The sequence below is a fragment of the Pseudophryne corroboree genome, chromosome 2 (assembly GCF_028390025.1).
Source record: "Pseudophryne corroboree isolate aPseCor3 chromosome 2, aPseCor3.hap2, whole genome shotgun sequence".
Classification (NCBI taxonomy): Eukaryota; Metazoa; Chordata; class Amphibia; order Anura; family Myobatrachidae; genus Pseudophryne; species Pseudophryne corroboree.
The window spans coordinates 118,467,406-118,485,413 of record NC_086445.1 but is presented as its reverse complement, the minus strand read 5'-3'; the positions used below and the strand labels follow the sequence as shown (position 1 = coordinate 118,485,413).

General features: G+C 46.9%; 1 protein-coding gene across 1 annotated transcript in view; it reads right to left on the bottom strand.

Moving 5' to 3' along the window:
• Positions 1–8,692: 8,692 nt before the first annotated feature.
• Positions 8,693–18,008, bottom strand: part of PSPC1 (paraspeckle component 1) — a 377,392-nt gene continuing 368,076 nt past the window's right edge. Inside the window, exon 10 of the transcript XR_010203527.1 lies at positions 8,693–9,005. The gene's annotated coding sequence lies outside the window, so the exon portion shown is untranslated. The remainder of the gene's footprint in view (positions 9,006–18,008) is intronic.

The window sequence follows — 18,008 nt, the reverse complement described above, 5'->3', positions numbered from 1 at the left end:
TACCATGATAGCTAGATTTGCTGTGGAGGGACTTGCTCTTCCTGGACAGCACTGTGCAGACAGGAAAACGGCACTGAAACACTGCTGGGTCCGCTCTGAGAAGCTCCGCCCCCAAAATGGCGCCGTCTTCCCGCTCTTTACAAGGATTATACTGGCCTGAGGTAAAAATAAGAATTTACTTACCGATAATTCTATTTCTCGTATTCCGTAGTGGATGCTGGGAACTCCGTAAGGACCATGGGGAATAGCGGCTCCGCAGGAGACTGGGCACAAAAGTAAAGCTTTAGGACTACCTGGTGTGCACTGGCTCCTCCCCCTATGACCCTCCTCCAAGCCTCAGTTAGGATACTGTGCCCGGACGAGCGTACACAATAAGGAAGGATTTATGAATCCCGGGTAAGACTCATACCAGCCACACCAATCACACCATACAACTTGTGATCTGAACCCAGCTAACAGCATGATAACAGAGGAGCCTCTGGATAGATGGCTCACAACAATAACCCGATTTAGTTAACAATAACTATGTACAAGTACTGCAGACAATCCGCACTTGGGATGGGCGCCCAGCATCCACTACGGACTACGAGAAATAGAATTATCGGTAAGTAAATTCTTATTTTCTCTGACGTCCTAGTGGATGCTGGGAACTCCGTAAGGACCATGGGGATTATACCAAAGCTCCCAAACGGGCGGGAGAGTGCGGATGACTCTGCAGCACCGAATGAGAGAACTCCAGGTCCTCCTCAGCCAGGGTATCAAATTTGTAGAATTTTGCAAACGTGTTTGCCCCTGACCAAGTAGCTGCTCGGCAAAGTTGTAAAGCCGAGACCCCTCGGGCAGCCGCCCAAGATGAGCGCACCTTCCTTGTGGAGTGGGCATTTACAGATTTTGGCTGTGGCAGGCCTGCCACAGAATGTGCAAGCTGAATTGTACTACAAATCCAACGAGCAATAGTCTGCTTAGAAGCAGGAGCACCCAGCTTGTTGGGTGCATACAGGATAAACAGCGAGTCAGATTTTCTGACTCCAGCCGTCCTGGAAACATATATTTTCAGGGCCCTGACAACGTCCAGCAACTTGGGAGTCCTCCAAGTCCCTAGTAGCCGCAGGTACCACAATAGGCTGGTTCAGGTGAAACGCTGAAACCACCTTAGGGAGAAATTGAGGACGAGTCCTCAATTCTGCCCTGCTCGTATGAAAAATCAGGTAAGGGCTTTTATAAGATAAAGCCGCCAATTCTGACACGCGCCTGGCCGAAGCCAGGGCCAACAACATGACCACTTTCCATGTGAGATATTTCAAATCCACAGATTTAAGCGGTTCAAACCAATGTGATTTTAGGAACCCCAAAACTACATTGAGATCCCAAGGTGCCACTGGAGGCACAAAAGGAGGCTGTATATGCAGCACCCCCTTGACAAACGTCTGAACTTCATGAACTGAAGCCAGTTCTTTCTGGAAGAAAATCGACAGGGCCGAAATCTGAACCTTAATGGATCCTAATTTTAGGCCCATAGACACTCCTGTTTGCAGGAAATGCAGGAATCGACCCAGTTGAAATTCCTCCGTTGGGGCCTTCCTGGCCTCGCACCACGCAACATATTTTCGCCAAATGCGGTGATAATGCTTTGCGGTCACATCCTTCCTGGCTTTGATCAGGGTAGGAATGACTTCTTCCGGAATGCCTTTTTCCTTCAGGATCCGGCGTTCAACCGCCATGCCGTCAAACGCAGCCGCGGTAAGTCTTGGAACAGACAGGGTCCTTGCTGGAGCAGGTCCCTTCTTAGAGGTAGAGGCCACGGGTCCTCTGTGAGCATCTCTTGAAGTTCCGGGTACCAAGTCCTTCTTGGCCTAATCCGGAGCCACGAGTATAGTTCTTACTCCTCTCCGTCTTATAATTCTCAGTACCTTGGGTATGAGAGGCAGAGGAGGGAACACATACACTGACTAATACACCCACGGTGTTACCAGAGCGTCCACAGCTATTGCCTGAGGGTCCCTTGACCTGGCGCAATACCTGTCCAGTTTTTTGTTGAGGCGGGACGCCATCATGTCCACCTTTGGTTTTTCCCAACGGTTCACAATCATGTGGAAGACTTCTGGGTGAAGTCCCCACTCTCCCGGGTGGAGGTCGTGCCTGCTGAGGAAGTCTGCTTCCCAGTTGTCCACTCCCGGAATGAACACTGCTGACAGTGCTATCACATGATTTTCCGCCCAGTGAAGAATCCTTGCAGCTTCTGCCATTGCCCTCCTGCTTCTTTTGCCGCCCTGTCTGTTCACGTGGGCGACTGCCGTGATGTTGTCCGACTGGATCAGCACCGGCTGACCTTGAAGCAGAGGTCTTGCTTGGCTTAGGGCATTGTAAATGGCCCTTCGCTCCAGGATATTTATGTGAAGTGATGTCTCCAGGCTTGACCACAAGCCCTGGAAATTTCTTCCCTGTGTGACTGCTCCCCAGCCTCGCAGGCTGGCATCCGTGGTCACCAGGACCCAGTCCTGAATGCCGAATCTGCGGCCCTCTAGAAGATGAGCACTCTGCAACCACCACAGGAGAGACACCCTTGTCTTTGGTGACAGGGTTATCCGCTGATGCATCTGAAGATGCGATCCGGACCATTTGTATAGCAGGTCCCACTGGAAAGTTCTTGCGTGGAATCTGCCGAATGGGATTGCTTCGTAGGAAGCCACCATTTTTCCCAGGACCCTTGTGCATTGATGCACTGACACTTGGCCTGGTTTTAGGAGGTTTCTGACTAGTTCGGATAACTCCCTGGCTTTCTCCTCCGGGAGAAACACCTTTTTCTGGACTGTGTCCAGGATCATCCCTAGGAATAGAAGACGTGTCGTCGGGATCAGCTGCGATTTTGGAATATTGAGAATCCAACCGTGCTGCCGCAACACTACTTGAGATAGTGCTACCCCGACTACCAACTGTTCCCTGGATCTTGCCCTTATCAGGAGATCGTCCAAGTAAGGGATAACTAAAACTCCCTTCCTTCGAAGGAGTATCATCATTTCGGCCATTACTTTGGTAAAAACCCGGGGTGCCGTGGACAAAACCAAACGGCAGCGTCTGAAACGGATAGTGACAGTTCTGTACCACAAACCTGAGGTACCCTTGGTGAGAAGGGTAAATTGGGACATGGAGGTAAGCATCCTTGATGTCCAAAGACACCATATAATCCCCTTCTTCCAGGTTCGCAATCACCGCTCTGAGTGACTCCATCTTGAATTTGAACCTTTGTATGTAAGTGTTCAAGGATTTCAGATTTAAAATAGGTCTCACCGAGCCGTCCGGCTTCGGTACCACAAACAGCGTGGAATACTACCCCTTTCCCTGTTGCAGGAGGGGTACCTTGATTATCACCTGCTGGGAATACAGCTTGTGAATGGCTTCCAATACCGCCTCCCTGTCGGAGGGAGACGTCGGTAAAGCAGACTTTAGGAAACGGCGAGGGGGAGACGTCTCGATTTGTACCCCTGAGATACCACCTGAAGGATCCAGGGGTCCACCTTTGAGTGAGCCCACTGCACGCTGAAATTCTTGAGACGAGCCCCCACCGTGCCTGAGTCCGCTAGTAAAGCCCCAGCGTCATGCTGAGGACTTGGCAGAAACGGGAGAGGGCTTCTGTTTCTGGGAACTGGCTGTTTGCTGCAGCCTTTTTCCTCTCCCTCTGCCACGGGGCAGAAAAGAGGAGCCTTTTGCCCGCTTGCCCTTATGGGGCCGAAAGGACTGCGCCTGATAATACGGCGTCTTCTTATGTTGAGAGGCTACCTGGGGTAAAAATGTGGATTTCCCAGCAGTTGCCGTGGCCACCAGGTCTGATAGACCTACCCCAAATAACTCCTCCCCTTTATAAGGCAATACTTCCATATGCCTTTTGGAATCAGCATCACCTGACCACTGCCTCGTCCATAACCCTCTTCTGGCAGAAATGGACAGCGCACTTACTCTTGATGCCAGTCGGCAAATATCCCTCTGTGCATCACGCATATATAGAAATGCATCTTTCAAATGCTCTATAGTCAGTAATATACTGTCCCTATCTAGGGTATCAATATTGTCAGTCAGGGAATCCGACCAAGCCACCCCAGCACTGCACATCCAGGCTGAGGCGATTGCTGGTCGCAGTATAACACCCGTGTGAGTGTATATACATTTTAGGATATTCTCCTGCTTTCTGTCAGCAGGTTCCTTAAGGGCGGCCGTATCAGGAGACGGTAGTGCCACCTGTTTAGACAAACGTGTGAGCGCTTTATCCACCCTAGGGAGTGTTTCCCAACGTGCCCTATCCTCTGGCGGGAAGGGGTATGATGCTAATAACCTTTTAGGAATTATCAGTTTTTTATCGGGGGAAACCCACGCTTCATCACACACTTCATTTAATTCCTCAGATGCAGGAAAAACTACAGGCAGTTTTTTCTCACCAAACATAATACCCTTTTTAGTGGTACTTGTATTATCAGAAATATGTAAACCATTTTTCATAGCCTCAATCATGTAACGTGTGGCCCTACTGGAAGTCACATTCGTCTCTTCATCGTCGACACTGGAGTCAGTATCCGTGTCGGCGTCTGTATCTGCCATCTGAGGTAACAGGCGTTTTAGAGCCCCTGATGGCTTTTGAGACGCCTGGACAGGCACAAGCTGAGTAGCCGGCTGTCTCATGTCATCAACCGTCTTTTGTAAAGAGCTGACACTGTCACGTAATTCCTTCCATAAGCTCAGCCACTCAGGTGTCGACTCCCTAGGGGGTGACATCTCCATTACAGGCAATTGCTCCGCCTCCACACCATTTTCCTCCTCATACATGTCAACACAATCGTACCGACACACAGCACACACACAGGGAATGCTCTGATAGAGGACAGGACCCCACTAGCCCTTTGGGGAGACAGAGGGAGAGTATGCCAGCACACACCAGAGCGCTATATATATATATATACAGGGATAACCTTATAGAAGTGTTTTTCCCCTTATAGCTGCTGTTTTATTAATACTGCGCCTAATTAGTGCCCCCCTCTCTTTTTTTAACCCTTTCTGTAGTGTAGTAACTGCAGGGGAGAGCCAGGGAGCTTCCTTCCAACGGAGCTGTGAGGGAAAATGGCGCCAGTGTGCTGAGGAGATAGGCTCCGCCCCTTTTTCACGGACTTTTCTCCTGCATTTTTATGGATTCTGGCAGGGGTTAAAATACATCCATATAGCCCTGGGGGTTATATGTGATGTATTTTCGCCAGCCAAGGTGTTTTTATTGCTGCTCAGGGCGCCCCCCCCCCCAGTGCCCTGCACCCTCAGTGACCGGAGTGTGAAGTGTGCCTGAGGAGCAATGGCGCACAGCTGCAGTGCTGTGCGCTACCTTGGTGAAGACTGATGTCTTCTGCCGCCGATTTTCCGGACCTCTTCTTGCTTCTGGCTCTGTAAGGGGGCCGGCGGCGCGGCTCTGGGACCGGACTCCGAGGCTGGGCCTGTGTTCGGTCCCTCTGGAGCCAATGGTGTCCAGTAGCCAAGAAGCCCAAGCTGGCTGCAAGCAGGTGAGTTCGCTTCTTCTCCCCTTAGTCCCTCGATGCAGTGAGCCTGTTGCCAGCAGGTCTCACTGAAAATAAAAAACCTAAAACTAAACTTTTTCTAAGAAACTCAGGAGAGCCTCCTAGAATGCACCCTTCTCGGCCGGGCACAAAAATCTAACTGAGGCCTGGAGGAGGGTCATAGGGGGAGGAGCCAGTGCACACCAGGTAGTCCTAAAGCTTTACTTTTGTGCCCAGTCTCCTGCGGAGCCGCTATTCCCCATGGTCCTTACGGAGTTCCCAGCATCCACTAGGACGTCAGAGAAATGCTGGCTGAGATCCACAGACCCCGACAGGCTTGCTGACCAGTGCAGGGTTCAGGCGCTGGCTCAGGGCGCCCCTCACAGCTCTGCACTAAGTACCGCTTAGCCTCTGGAGTGCAGTTAGTACTGAGCTCCTACACTGTTGCCGCCATCTTCACACCAACCCCCCGCTTGCTAGGGGGGCCGGTAACTCACTCGCCACTAATCTTCAGCTCTGTAAGGGGGTGGCGGTATGCTGCTGGGGTGAGCGATCCCCTGTGGTGGGGAACGATCTATCCGCTCAGGAGCTCAGTGTCCTGTCAGCGGAGATAGTGGCTCAGAACCCACAGGGCAGACACTACTCCCCCCCACCCCCCTTAGTCCCACGAAGCAGGGAGGCTGTTGCCAGCAGCCTCCCTGTAAAGTAAAAAAAATAAAAAATTACTAAAGAAGCTCTGTAGAGCTCCCCTAGCTGTGACCGGCTCCTCCGGGCACATTTTCTAGACTGAGTCTGGTAGGAGGGGCATAGAGGGAGGCGCCAGCCCACACTCTCAAACTCTTAAAGTGCCAATGGCTCCTGGTGGACCCGTCTATACCCCATGGTACTAATGTGGACCCCAGCATCCTCTAGGACATAAGCGAAATCTACATTTCAGTGCAGACAATTTTACAATTATGCAACCTGGTTGGAATAGTTGGAATTTAAGCATGCCCCTCCAAGAGGTAAATGTAATATTGTTGGGTTCCTGGCGAGTAAGCATGCTGTTTTAAAGTAGCAATCTGTTAAAAGGCATCTCCTCTCACATCATCTTATATATCACTTAAATCCCAACTCATTCTTTTGCCCTTCTCCTACTTGCCTTTCCGTCCATATTGGTTTGAAATAAAACTTAATTGAAGGATCTGTATAGAGGGAGAGAATAACCCTCAGAAAAGCTCCTGTTATACTGAAACTTTCAAGGGTCAGCCTCATGAAACTCCTTGAGAGACTAACAAACGCTTTCTCAACATCGAGGGAAAGAATGATTGTGGAAGGCATCCTGGAATTCACTATGTGGAGGAGGTCAACAGCCCATCTAGTGTTGGAATAAAGCCTCCATGGTCATATTGGATCAAAGAGGGGAGAAACCGATTCAGTCTATCAGCTAGGATTTCAGAATATATTTTGATGTCGGAAATAAGGAGAGAAACAGGCCTATAAAGGACACCGTTATAAGGATCTTTACTTTCCTTGTGTATCACCAAGATTTTGGCCTCAAACATTTTCGCAGGAAAAGGGTCACCTTTGACCATTTTGTTATACAGGAAGAGCAGATGAGGAATCAAAAAGTAATTACTTTATATAGTATGCAGCCGTAAATTGTCATCATCAGTTCACGAGACTTGCTGTACCTTAGTCCTTGATAATCTCTAATATTTATTTAATCATTATCTATAGATCTCAAGCATTTTGCAAAGCTTCTACATATTTTATAAATTTATGCTTCAGCAAGAAAGTTATTAATAAATTCATCAGAGGATTGACTAAAAGAAGGAGTGGTGCAGATATATTGTATAGGATGGTATTGAGAGACTGCAATCTACAAGATAATCTACTTCAGACTCAAAGCCTGTGGGTACATGAGGATATTCAGGTTTGGTAGTTTTAGCCCTGGAGGGTTTTCGGTTAATTTAAGTAGCAGATTAGACTTTCACCAGTTACGCTCTTTCCTTTAAGCATTATGTAACACGAGTTGCCTGGATTCATATTTCATAAAGATTAATATCAGTTACGTTACTTCACTATTGAGCATCTGGATCAAGAGGGAGAAAGATTTTTTAAAACCTCTGAGCAAGTGCTGGGGTAATGAAGAAAGATCTAAAAAGTGGTTATCAAATGTAATAGCCACTAGATAGAGCTCTCACCACTTCAGGTGTTACTGCAAGGCTGAAGGAGATGAGTATTTATACAGTCTGAAGAGGCAAAGTAGCTTTGTGGATCTAAGCAGATATCTTTAAGGAGAACTTCCAGGCTGTATGATCGTGGTAAGTGTAGAGATCTGTGGGACAAGGGTACTTTGTCAGCTACAGCTACTAATTGCTTAAAAGTAGTTTTTGCAAGGAATCCCATTTTGGCAATTGCAGTAAGTCACGGAGGGCAGGGAGAGAAAAGTGCCTTCAGAAGAACTAAACAGTTCTACTTGTAGAGAATGGCAGGAGTCTGGACTTTATATAGACAATCACACTTGTGATTTGGACAGGAGACCGGCAGTTGTTGAGACTGTGCAATATCTCAGCCATAAATATGGGCACTCCACAGCTTGAAGGCAGGGAAAGCAAAGTGGCTGCTGCAGCAGGGGGGGGCAGACAGCAGCATGGCTTTGGATGAGTTGGCAGGCATTTAGGTCACAGCGACATCATTCATGATTAACATGAAGAATGTCTTGCAAACTGGTCAGTCCACCTGCCCAACATTCCAATGATCAATCCTCTACTTCAGGCCTGGCCAACCTGTGGCACTCCAGCTGTTGTAAAACTACAAGTCCCAGCATGCCCTGTCAGTTTTGCTATTCAGTAATGCTAAAACTGTGGCAGGACATGCTGGGGCGTATAGTTTCACAACAGCTGGAGAGCCACAAGAAGAGGTACCACTTATTTTTTATGGTCCAACACCATTGAATTTAAGGTTTGTCCTTGGGAATATTTGTTTTTAGCTGGATGTTGTGTTTGTATTTGCTATGTTCTATGCTGTATTCATTATTTCCTGAAAGCAATACAGAGACATTGATTTGCAACTTTGACACCAGCAAGCAGTCTACTTAAAACGTTTCTATTCTCCTTCTGAGCTCGTTAATGTGATGCATAAATAAAGAAATAAAATAAAGCCACAAAGCAAGAGCAACACAAGGACAAAATAAAATGTCTTTATTTACCAACATCCTCCACCATCCTCTCAATCCGTGATACTGTTTTATAATGTAAAATACACATATAGAAGATACACTCTGAGTTGATCCCAGGGTGGTGATAAAAGTATCATTTTGACTAACATTTAAATAATGAGGATTAACAAAACAGAAATTTTTGTTTATCTACTTAATTTACCTGCACATGAAAACAAGGATTTGAGAGAGTAAAAAAATAATTTATATCCATAATAAAATAAAACATTTACAGATTTTCATCCATCAGCACAACAATTTCTTCCATTTCCAGCCTGTAGAGGGGAGAAACAGAAAAGTATTTTAATATTTCAACACAATGAGTTTTTTCTACTCAAACTTAAAGATTTTTCCCAAAATTAAACTCCCAACTTAATGGCAAAACTTCTGTATTATAAGCATTGTTGAGGTCACAACTTCAAACAGTGTTGTCTGATTTGACAGCTATGTTTTGAATAAAATAACCTTCCTTTTGTAATACTTGTAACCATGGAAACAAACTGTAGACTGTAATTCAATGCCTGCTTATTGTTCTTACCCCCACTGCACCTTATAAATAATAATGTAAGCTAAAGGGCCCCATACATTACAACGATATGTCTGAGGCTGAAGTCGGACGCGATTTCCCTTGAACTCTCCCGGGAGATTCCCTGGAGTGGTTCCATACGATTCTGCATATGCATGCGATATATCTCACGCGATCCCAGCCATGCCTGCGGGAACCGACATATCATGAGTGCAGTACTAACGATCTAGGGGAGCCGATCCGACCCCCACGGGAACGTGCATCGGATCAGAAACACGTCCAAAATGCCCCGATTTCACCCGATATATCGGCCCGAATGCCCGAAAGTGGGCATTATCGTTCTAGTGTATGGGGCCTTAAGGTAATTTCTTCACAGCTGTTCTACATGATTATGGGAGGTATTTACCAAAGCATGTAGAGAGATAAAGTAGAGATAAATAAAACATTAACCAATTAGCTCCTGTCATTTTTATAAATGCAGCCTGTAACCTGCATGTTAGAAGCCGATTAGCTAGTGATTTATATCTCTCCATTTTATTGCTCTCCGTGCTTTGATAAATCTCCCTCTATGCCTGTTGTAACCTCAGAAACACACTGGTGTTCTGATTTGAGTAGACATAAGTTTTCTAGCCAAGTACGAAGCATAATCAATTTAGTCTATATACAGGTTGAGTATCCCTTATCCAAAATGCCTGGGACCAGAGGTATTTTGGATATCGGATTTTTCCGTATTTTGGAATAATTGCATACCATAATGAGATATCATGGTGATGGGACCTAAATCTAAGCACAGAATGCATTTATGTTTCATATACACCTTATACACACAGCCTGAAGGTCATTTTAGCCAATATTTTTTATAACTTTGTACATTAAACAAAGTGTGTCTACATTCACACAATTCATTTATGTTTCACATACACCTTATACACACAGCCTGAAGGTCATTTAATACAATATTTTGAATAATTTTGTGTACTAAACAAAGTTTGTGTACATTGAGTCATCAAAAAACAAAGGTTTCACTATCTCACTCTCACACAAAAAAGTACGTATTTCGGAATATTCCGTATTTCGGAATATTTGGATATGGGATACTCGACCTGTAATGTTATTTTCAAGTGGAGGTAACTTTTAGTGTTGCCAATATGAAAATGACAATAATAATTGAGAACAATTAGTTGCAGTACAGGCTAGATAACTGTTAACAATAATGGTAGTTCAATCCAAAGCACTGTGAGAGATAAAGGGAAAATGCACTGCTCTACAAATACTGCTCGTCAGTGAATGCAGTGGTAATATGACTATTATTAACAGTTTATTATATAGTGCAGCATATTCCATTGCAATTACAATTGGAATGCTGTCTGGATTATAGTGCTGAATAAGAAATGGTCAGGAGATCCACACTCTAGGCTAAAAGTGCACTTCCAAATAAGACTAGAAAAGAGTATTTTGGTACTTTGAGTCCATAGGGGACGCTGGAGTTCTGTACCATGGGGTATAGATGGGGTTATCAGGAGAGCTGGCACTTTAAATTTCTCAATGTGTATGACTGGCTCCTCCCCTCTCTATACACCTCCCCAGACCAGTCAAGAAACTGTGCCCGAGGAGAGACGGCAACACGACCAACAGAGGAAGAGGTAAGTAAGACAACTGTAGGAGAGAAATCCACGAAACAGAAACCCCGGAAACACACAGATATACCTTGAACACGCGTGCGTGTAGAGAAACGGATATGTAAATATATACCGGAAATACCTAGGATTGTCATATACACATACACAGATACATACACAGGATAGCTATATATCGTAACACACAGGTCTTAGCAGTCACACCCACGAGTACAACCTAAGACCAGTTCTTGAAGGCAGCCATCGCACATATAGAGTTATGTATGCTTGCAGAATAACCAGACAAAAGAGAAAATTACAGTATTGCTAGGAAACCTTGTAACCAGTTAAAACAATTCTGTCTAGTGCTGGCCTTGAACCCAGGACTCTGTATACCAGACCTCAGCATTAGTCTGCTGAGCCACAGCATCTCATTATAATCCACACCGCCGGAAGAGAACAGCGCTGGGTGAGCGTCCAGCATCCCCTATGGACTCAGAGAAAGGGATTTATCAGTAAGTACCAAAATCCTGTTTTCTCTATCATCCATAGGGGACGCTGGAGTTCTGTACCATGGGGACGTCCCAAAGCTTCCCAAACGGGCGGGATAGCGTTGAGTATTCCGGAAAACTGCACAGTCAAGCCAAGACTCAAGGTCACCACCAAGAGAACTTTGGAACGTGACAAAAGGATGGCAGGTAACCTAAGATGCAGTATGACCCAGAGTCAACCAATACAGTGACCCACCAAGACAACTGGGATACATATATTGAACCAACACAGCCCTGCCAGTGAGCCAGACCTCAAGAGAAGGTTAGCCAGGCAGGCATCGAAAGAAAAATGGAGCCATCACGGTTTTACGACAAACTAAAGCCACAATAGAATCCTGAAGGTAACAGACTGCAGAGGCTATCCAAACTAAGCAGGAACATTGAACGCCAACATCGCTCTGAACCAACAGTTGAATATACAGTAGGTGCTTCATAGAGAAGACCAACCAGGGAAACTTTACCGTAAAGAACATGAAGGGGACTGCTGTGCATCTCAGGCAACATATGCCGTCCAATAGGTGAAGGATACCTGGAATATAGGCCGTCTGCGTCCACTGATTCGGCAGAGTAACACCACGGAATATGTCCGTCCTAGGAAAGAACACTGTATGTTGCAGAAAAGGAGAGAAACCAACATGTTGAGCCACCAGAGTTTACACTGCATGAGTAAACAGGAAGGAGCAGAAAAGACAGAATACCCAGGCTAACTGGCAAAACCATGGAGCAGACAAGGAGGACCCCACCTGCACACTATCTGTTAGAGAGTTTGTATAAAAAATCCCATCACTTAAGGAAGGATTTTGGCTGTTGGAAGGACAATGGACGATAAGACGTCCTGTGGAGTCTAATCTGTGTATTTCTACTCCTAAGAGTATGCAACAATAGGGTGTAGTCTGACTAGACTTAAATCGCCCACGCTGGAAAAAAAAAAAAAGAATCGAGGTGACCCAACCCCGTTCAAATATTCCCAGAAAAGGACCTTGAAGGGCAAAACCGAATCCGAAGGCGATACCTGAACCGGCTCGGAGAGACAAAAATTATTATTATTTTGTTTTTTTTGTTGCACAACCAGAACCTTGGGAAAATTCGCAACTGAGGCAAGTTGTGGAAGAAGGCCTACGGGAAAGTTCTACTGAAGGCCAACCAACGCCCGGAAGAAAAGAACACTAACCGAGCTGTGGTCTCAGCAACGCGAATCCCTAACACTCACAGAAAGTATCCATTAAGTCTAACAGTCCGAACTAAAGTCTCAGTATATACGTGGACTCGAGAAAAACGTCCCTCACGACAATGAAGCTTAATAGTTGAGGTCACAGATGAGCAACTCCTGTGACCATGAATGATGCCTCCCAAGTCACTGGTGGCAATGAAAACATACTAAGAGCTGGAAGATGACCAGAGAACTACAACTCGAGTTAACGAAAAAGGGAACAAGGAGGAAAGCGTTAATATATTCAGGATAATTCTTTACAATAAACTGGGAAGAAAAAAACCTTTCAGTTCCAAAAGAGACCGTGACCTTAACTCTGGTCCCTATACCGCTAAGAGTGTCTGATAAGTTTCTCCAGAACTTTTAAAAAAAATTAAAAAAAAGAATTTACTCACCGGTAATTCTATTTCTCGTAGTCCGTAGTGGATGCTGGGAACTCCGTAAGGACCATGGGGAATAGAAGGGCTCCGCAGGAGACTGGGCACTCTAAAAGAAAGATTAGGTACTATCTGGTGTGCACTGGCTCCTCCCTCTATGCCCCTCCTCCAGACCTCAGTTAAGGAAACTGTGCCCGGAAGAGCTGACACAACAAGGAAAGGATTTGGAATCCAGGGCAAGACTCATACCAGCCACACCAATCACACCGTACAACTTGTGATAACCATACCCAGTTAACAGTATGAACAACAACTGAGCCTCAGTAACAGATGGCTCATAACAATAACCCTTTAGTTAAGCAATAACTATATACATGTATTGCAGAGAGTCCGCACTTGGGACGGGCGCCCAGCATCCACTACGGACTACGAGAAATAGAATTACCGGTGAGTAATTCTTTTTTTTTTCTCTGACGTCCTAGTGGATGCTGGGAACTCCGTAAGGACCATGGGGATTATACCAAAGCTCCCAAACGGACGGGAGAGTGCGGATGACTCTGCAGCACCGCATGAGCAAACTCAAGGTCCTCCTCAGCCAGGGTATCAAACTTGTAGAACTTAGCAAACTTGTTTGACCCCGACCAAGTAGCAGCTCGGCAAAGCTGTAAAGCCGAGACCCCTCGGGCAGCCGCCCAAGAAGAGCCCACCTTCCTTGTGGAGTGGGCTTTCACCATTTTGGATGCGGCAATCCAGCCGCAGAGTGAACCAGTTGAATCGTGCTATAGATCCAGCGAACAATAGTCTGCTTCGAAGCAGGAGCGCCAACCTTGTTGGCTGCATACAGAATAAACAGCGAGTCAGACTTTCTGACTCCCGCCTTTCTGGAAACATAAATTTTCAAAGCCCGGACTACGTCCAGCAACTTGGAATCCTCCAAGTCCCTAGTAGCCGCAGGCACCACAATAGGCTGGTTCAAAGGAAACGATGATACCACCCTAGGAAGAAATTGGGGACGAGTCCTCAATTCTGCCCTGTCCATATGGAAGATCAGATAAGGGTTTTTACATAACAAAACCGCCAATACTGACACACGCCTAGCCGAAGCTAAGGCCAATAGCATGACCACTTTCCACGTGAGATATTTTAGCTCCATGATCTTAAGTGGCTCAAACCAGTGGGATTTCAGGAAATCCAACACAACGTTAAGATCCCAAGGTGCCACCGGTGGCACAAAAGGAGGCTAAATATGCAGAACCCCGGAAACAACGTCTGAACTTCAGGCAGTGAAGCCAGTTCATTTTTAGAGAAAATGTATAGGGCCGAAATCTTGACTTTTATGGATCCTAATTTTAGGCCCATAGTCACTCCTGACTGTAGGAAGTGCAGGAATCGACCCCGCTGGAATTCCTCTGTAGGGCCTTCCCGGCCTCACACCAAGCAACCTATTTTCGCCATATACAGTGAAAAAGTCTTGCTGTCACGTTTTTCCTAGCCTTTATCAGCGTAGGAATAACTGCATCCGGAATGCCCTTTTCCGCTAGGATCCGGCGTTCAACCGCCATGCCGTCAAATGCAGCCGCGGTAAATTTTGGAACAGACAGGGCCCCTGTTGCAACATATCCTGTCTGAGAGGCAGAAGCCCTGAGTCCTCTGAGAGCATTTCCTGCAGCTCCGGGTACCGAGTCCTTCTTGGCCAATTCGGAGCAAAGAATATTGTTTTCACTCCTCCTTTTATTACAATTCTCAGCCCTTGGGTATGAGAGGAAGAGGAGGGAATACAGAGACCGACTGGAACACCCACGGTGTTACTAGTGCGACCACAGCTATCACCTGAGGGTCCCTTGACCCGGCGTAAAACCTTTTTTTAGCTTTTTATTGAGGTGGGACGCCATCTAGTCCACCTTAGGCAGTTCCCATCAATTTGCAAACTGCGTGAAGACTTCCTGATGAAGTCCCCACTTTCCCGGGTGGAGGTCGTGCCTGCTGAGGAAGTCTGCTTCCCAGATGTCCACTCCCGGAACGAACACTGCTGACAGTGCGCTTACTTGATTCTCCGCCCAGCGAAGAATTCTGGTGGCTTCTACCCTCGCCACCCTGCTCCTTGTGCCGCCTTGGCGGTTTACATGAACCCCTGCGGTCTGACTGGATCAGAACCGGTTGGTCGCGAAGCAGGATCTCCGCTTGACTGAGGGAGTTGTATATGGCCCTTAGTTCCAGGATATTGATGTGAAGGCAAGTCAGTTGACTTGACCACAGCCCTTGGAAATTTCTTTCCTGTGTGACTGCCCCCCACCCTCGGAGGCTTGCATCCGTGGTCACCAGGATCCAGTCCTGAATGCCGAATCTGCGGCCCTCGAGAAGGTGAGCACTCTGCAGCCACCACAGGAGAGACACGCTGGCCCTGGGGGATAGGGTGATTAACCGATGCCTCTGAAGAGGTGATCCGGACCACTTGTCCAGTAAGTCCCATTGGAAGGTCCTCGCATGGAACCTGCCTAAGGGGATGGCCTCGTATGATGCCACCATCCTTCCCAGGACTCGAGTGCAGTGATGCACTGACACCTGTTTTGGTTTTAATAGATTCCTGACCAGTGTCATGAGCTCCTGAGCTCTCTCTATCGGGAGACAACCCTTTTCTGGTCTGTGTCTAGGATCGTGCCTAGGAGAGGCAGATGAGCTGTAGGAACCAACTGCGACTTTGGAATATATAGAATCCAGCCGTGTTGCCGTTACACTTCGAGAAAGTGATACGCTGTTCAGCAACTGCTCTCTTGATCTCGCTTTTATGAGGAGATCGTCCAAGTACGTGATAATAGTGACACCTTGCTTCCGCAGGAGCACAATCATATACGCCATTACCATGGTGAATATTCTCGAGGCCGTGGAGAGACCAAACGGCAACATCTGAAATTGGTAATGACAATCCCGTACCGCAGTTCTGAGGTACGCCTAATGAGGTGGATAAATGGGGACCTGAAGGTATGCATCCCTTATGTCCCGATTCACAATAAAGTCTCCCCCTTTTTAGGCTTGCACTGACCGCTCTTAGCGATTCCATCTTGAACTTGAACCTTCTCAGGTATATGTTCAGGGATTTTTAATTCAATATGGGTCTGACCGAACAGTCTGGTTTCGGGATTACAACATGGTCTAATAATAACACCCTCTTGTTGAAGGAGGGGACCCTTGACCACCACCTGTTAAAGATACAATTTGTGAATTGCAGATAACACTGGCTCCGTCTCTTGGGGGGAAGCCCGCAGGGCCGTCGGTGAGGGGGCATCTTCTCACAGTCCAGCTTGTATCCCTGAGACACAATATCTATTGCCCAGGGATCGAACAGGGAGTGAACCCACTTGTGGCTGAACTTACGAAGGCGTGTCCCCACCGGGCCTAGCTCCGCCTGTGGAGCCCCAGCGACATTGGTGGATTTTTGTAGGGGCCGGGGAGGACTTTTTTTCCTGGGAACTAGCTGCCCGGCTCTGACCAGAAAGGACGCCCCTCAGACTTTCTTGTTTCTTTATACGAAAGGCTGCATTTAATAATGTCGTGCTTTCTTAGGCTGTGCAGGAATATAAGGCAAACTAGCAGAATTACCAGCTATAGCTGTGGAGACCAGGCCCGAGTACCCTTTTCCACACAATCCTCAGCCTTCCATATGCCTCTTAAGTCGGCATCATCTGTCCAATGCATATTCTACAGGACACGTCAAGCAGAGATCGACATAGCTTTGACTCTAGGACCCAGTATACTCATGTCTCTTTGGGCATGCTTTATAACTATATATCTATCACTTAAGACAGCATCTTTAATATATTTATATTGCATACTAGGGTCTCATCTCTGCTGATAAGGTACCTGTCCACGCTGCCACAGCGCTATAAACCCATGCCGACACAATCGCCGGTCTGGGTAGTATACTAGAATGTGCACGCTATCTGCAGGATCCCTGAGAATAGCAAGTGCTACCATCTGTGCAAACAGGACACCCCAGGGGAAGATTCTCAACATATCCTGGCCCTAGTGGGGAAAGGATATAGCCTGAGAATTCTCTTGTGGGAAGCTGCCGTCTCTTGTCTGGAGATTCCCGCTCTTTTTCCTCATGAGAGGAGGGAAATTTACCTCAGCATTCTTCCCCTTAAACATGTGTACTCTCGTGTCAGGGACAGATGAGTCATCAGTGATATGCAAATCATCTATTATTTCAATAATCATATATTGAATACCTTATAGCCATCTTGGCTGTAACTTTGCATTATCGTAGTCGACACTGGAGTCAAACTCCATGTCGATACCAGTGTTTGTTATTATGGATAGTGAGCATTGAGACTCTCTGAAGGTCTCTGTGACATAGGGACAGACATGGGTAGATTTCCTGTCTGTTCCCTAACCTTTTGTGCAATAAATTCACCTTAGCACTTACACATATCCAAACAGGTGTCGGCGTTGTCGACGGAGACACCCTCTCACACACATATCCGCTCTATCACCTCCTTAGAGGAGCCTTTTACCTCAGACATGTCGACACACGCGTACCGACACACCACACACACAGGGGATGCTCTATTGAGGACAGTTCCCCCACAAGGCCCTTTGGAGAGACAGAGAGAGAGTATGCCAGCACACACCCCAGCGCTATATAACCCAGGGATTACACTACAACTCAGTGTTTACCCAGTAGCTGCTGTATATACAAATTTTTTGCGCCTAAATTTATGTCCCACCCCCCCTCTTTTCACCCTTTGTGTACCAGGATACTGCCGGGGAGAGCCCGGGGAGCTTCCTTCCAGCGGAGCTGTGAAGAGAAAATGGCGCTGGTGTGCTGAGGAAGAAGGCCCGGCCCCCTCAGCGGGCTTCTGTCCTGTTTCTGACTAAAAATGGCGGGGGTTTTACACATATACAGTTTTCCAGACTGTATTATGTGTATATATTGCCAAAAGGTATACTTATTGCTGCCCAGGGCGCCCCCCCCCCAGCGCCCTGCACCCTACAGTGACC